Below are 4803 nucleotides of genomic sequence, written 5' to 3'. Positions count from 1 at the left end.
AGAAGTCGAGTGCACGTGCTCAGCATCATATCCAGAGGTTGTGCTTGGGAAATAGACATATGAGTGCTGCAGAGGTTGAAGGGGTGGGGGGTCTGCCTGTCAGTGCTCAGACCATACGCCGCACACTGCATCAAATTGGTCTGCATAAGACTGGGTGGCAGTATTCCAACATGATAACGACCCCAAACACACCTCCAAGATGACCACTGATGGATTGGCCAAGCATGTCTCCAGACCTAAACCCTATTGAGCATCTCAAGGTCTCTAAAATCCACCAGCTCTGTGATGTCGTCATGGTAGAGTGGAAGAGGACTCCAGTGGCAACCTGTGAAGCTTTGGTGAACTCCATGCCCAAGAGGGTTAAGGCAGTGCTGGAAAATAATGGTGGCCACACAAAATATTGACACTTTGGGCCCAATTTGGACATTTTCACTTAGGGGTGTACTCACTTTTGTGGCCAGCGGTTTAGACATTAATGGCTGTGTGTTGAGTTATTTTGAGGGGACAGCTAATTTACACTGTTATACAAGCTGTACACTCACTACTTTACATTGTAGCAAAGTGTCATTTCTTCAGTGTTGTCACATGAAAAGATATAATAAAATATTTACAAAAATGTGAGGGGTGTACTCGATACTGTATATTCACACAATATTCTTCTACTTTTAGCCATTTGAAACAGTCAGGTAACCACACTCTCAGAAGAAAAGCTGTCAGGGAGGCGGGAATATGAACCCTTCTAATATGAACCCTTAAACTTTTGATAAAAAAAAAAAAATTCAATTAAAACTAGTAAAAATCTTAATAAAGGCTAGATGAACTATAACATTATCATATGCAAATTCAGGGTGTGAACTGGGAGGGTCAAATCCTGTCATGGGAGGGTTCACTCAACACTTTAACAGTCTGCCGTTAGATCACACACTGAACTACTGAAGAAAATGTTTCACAAGTTTGTCTTGTTCGGTTTGTGCTGCTGGAGAGTGTTTGGTGATTCAGTGTCAGTGATGGAGGGAGATTCTGTCACTTTATACACTGATACTGAAATACGTGAAGGCGAGGACATACGGTGGACATATGGAGCTGAAAAGCCCCAAATAGCTAAAATGAAGAAAAAGAAGCGAATCTTTTCCACATCTGATGGTCCTGACGGGAGATTCAGAGACAGACTGAAGCTGGACAATCAAACTGGATATCTGACCATTACAAACATCACAACTCAACATGCTGGACTCTATAAACTAGAGATTAGTGGAGAGAAACTGTCATCAAAAACATTCAATGTTTCTGTCTATGGTGAGTAGAGATCATTTGTCAAAACGTTCACATACTCTATTTACATTGTCAAATGTTTATTTATTTTATACTTTGAGATGACAAACACATTCAGTGACCCTTAACACACTATAAACACTCACTCAACACAAAATTCATTACAGAGATTCACTACAAAATAAGCAGATTGTTGTGTTCATACTCATCTTATTCTCTCATGTTTTCAGCTCGTCTGCCTGTTCCTGTCATCAGCAGTAACTCTTCACAGTGTTCTTCATCATCATCATCATCATCACAGCAGAATTGTTCACTGCTGTGTTCAGTGGTGAATGTGGGTCATGTGACTCTCTCCTGGTACAAAGGAAACAGTTTATTGTCCAGCATCAGTGTGTCTGATCTCAGCATCAGTCTCTCTCTACCTCTGGAGGTGGAATATCAGGATAAAAACACCTACAGCTGTGCGCTCAACAATCTCATCAGCAACCAGACTCAACATCTGGACATCAGACAACTCTGTCACACATGTTCAGGTACTTCCACAAGTTATTTATTGAGCTGATCTCTGTTGTAGATCAGACTGATTCAATCACTTACATTAATGACGGTCTCTCTTTTACTCTCCTTCAGTTCCTCCAGATTCAGTGTCTCTGATTGTACTGATTTCTGCTGCTGGATCTCTGTTGATTGTAGGAGCAGTCGTGATATTCTGCATCTGCAGGAAACACAGAAAAACTGATCAAGAAGGCAAGTATTATTTTCTCCATTTAAACAAGTAAAATAAGAAATAATTCTTGAAAAAATATGTTCTAAATATTTGAGCAAACTGATAGCCCTATTTGATCATTTAATTAAACTTATTCTCATAATTTCCATTGTTATAATAAATGTCTATTTGTATATAATGACACTAAGCATCCTTCTTTACTCATCTCACTCGCATTTTATGAACATAATCGTACATGTGTAAAGATGTGGCAGGTGCTCTAAAATTTATATGAATGATAACTTTGTGCTTGTTGAACTTAAATGCTGATTAAATACAAAGAATGTGATGTTAAACAGCCCACTTGGGTTTGATTTGTATGTAAATTAATGTGTGATTTATGTGTCTTTCTACATGTAGTGCTAAACACTCTTGAACTATTTGTGTGTGGAAAAAGTTATTGGCCTAATGGCTAATTACATTAGTTAATGACATTTTTACTTTGGTGTTAAATTTGAAAGCCCTAATAATAACACGGCTGTGAAGAAGCAGATCTAATTAAGACTGCGTTTTGTGATTTTAATGCCTCTATTATTGTTAAAACAGTTGAGACTTGTGAAGAAGAGATCACTTACGCTGAGACGACATTCTACAAAAGAAACATACCGAAATTGGTAAGACAATTTATTGATAATTTGTTGAGTATTTGTATAATTGGTAACACTTTACAATAAGGTGTCATTTGTTAACATTACTTAATGTATTAACTAACATGAACAAACAACGAACAATACATTTATTCACAGTATTTATTAATCTATGTTAATGTTAGTTAATAAAAAGTACAGTTGTTCATTGCTAGTTCATGCTAGTTCACAGTGCATCAACTAATTAACTAACTAATAAAAACACAACTTTTGATTTGAATAATGCATTAGTAAATGTTGAAATTAATATTAGCTAAGATCAATAAATGCTGTAGAAGTATTGTTCAATCTTCTTTCATGTTAACTTAAGTATGTTAATGTTAGTTAATAAAAATACAGTTCTTCATAGTTCATGTTAGTTCACAATACATTAACTACTGTTAACAAACACAACCTTGGATTTTAATAATGCATTAGTAAATGTAGAAATTAATATTAGCTAAGATTAATAAATGCTGCAACTAAAGTAATTAACTACTAAAGTAGTTAACTAATGTAAACTAATGAAACCTTATTGTAAAGTGTTACCGTATAATTTTAGCAAAGTCTGATGTATGTGACTGTGTACTTTTGATTTTGTCTGTATAATATTTAAGACCATTTCAACCACATAAAAAAAAATCATGCTCTGGTAAATCATAATTAGAAATTATGACATACTAAATTGAAATTATTAGGGCAAAAATTCACAATTATAACTTAAAAAGCTGAAAATATCATATACAAAGTTTAAATAATGAGATTTCAAACTATAACTTAAAATGTTAAAATTATGACATACTAATTTTGACTTGTGTATATCATAATCTGACTTAAGTATGTCATAATTTGGAATTTTTATTTGCATACTAAATAAATTGATCAAAAAGGCAAGCTCTGTTATTGGTATCACACAGGACTGGCTTGAGCAGGTTGCGGAGGTGAGGATGCTGAGAAAAATAAATGTTATTATGAACAATGACTCGCACCCATTACATGCCTTAGAGGTGTTTCGGCAGAGTGATCCCACCAATATGTAACGATATGACTGAACAGTATCGTAAATCGTTCCTGCCTGCTGCTATCAGGCTTTTTAATGTGCAATAACTGTAATGTATTTTATCGGGTAATGTGCAATAACCCGTTTTTTTTTTTTGTTGGTGTATTATGATTTACCAGAGCTTATTTGGCAGTTAGGCCTGTCACGATAACTACTTTTTGTTGGGAAATGTATTGTCCCAGAAATAATTGCGATATTATTGTCATTTTAAGAACATTTTATGCCACTGAATATATAATGATAATATAACAGCATAATAATGCAAGTAGTGCTGCAAAAGATGCTGTAAAAGACATCCATCTAATGCACGTTTACATAGAAAAACAATGGGAAAAAAATAGCACAAGTGGAATGCAAAAATGCATTCTCTCCCTTGTGAAACCTCCTTAACGCTAGCTGTGAGAGAGCACCATTTTGCGTTATTACATTTATTTATGTACCAGAACAGTGAATTGCGGCTTTGAGTCTATTTGGACGTCCATACTAGAGTCTGGAGTTGTAAGGAAAACACTATAAGGCCTCAAATGATGCCTTCTTTTCACCTTTCGATGTCCGCTCTTAACATATATTATGCGATAACTCGACATATTGATTATTGTGACAGGCCTAGTGGTGGTAATGAGCTTTCATAGCATAATAATCTATCACATTAATCTCACTCACTACTGCACCATGTGTTTATTGAAGACTTGTTACTATAAAAAAAACAACAACAACATTACATAATTTCATAAAATGTATTATTATTATTGTTATATCTTATGCATTTTTTTTACAGAAAGTTGAAGAGGAGGTTCATGTGGAATATGCACCAATCACAGTCAGAAGATGATCAAACTTTAATGTTGTTCTAAGTATAATACCTTTATAGTCAGATCAACCTCCTGCAACGACCTTAAACTCTGAGACTATGGTTGCAGCATTTGCAAAACATAGATGCAAACTAGTCGTTAAAAGGTGACAAAGTGAACTCTGCAGTGGTCTCATGTAATTGTATCTGTACAGAAATGTGGTTTGATCTGTTGGGTAGAAAAAAACAGGTTCCCTTTCATGGGAACTTCGAACTGCGTCCTCTAGGG

The sequence above is a fragment of the Sinocyclocheilus grahami genome, unplaced genomic scaffold (assembly GCF_001515645.1).
Source record: "Sinocyclocheilus grahami isolate Dianchi unplaced genomic scaffold, SAMN03320097.WGS_v1.1 scaffold1681.1, whole genome shotgun sequence".
Lineage (NCBI taxonomy): Eukaryota > Metazoa > Chordata > Actinopteri > Cypriniformes > Cyprinidae > Sinocyclocheilus > Sinocyclocheilus grahami.
Note: the sequence above shows the minus strand (reverse complement) of the source record.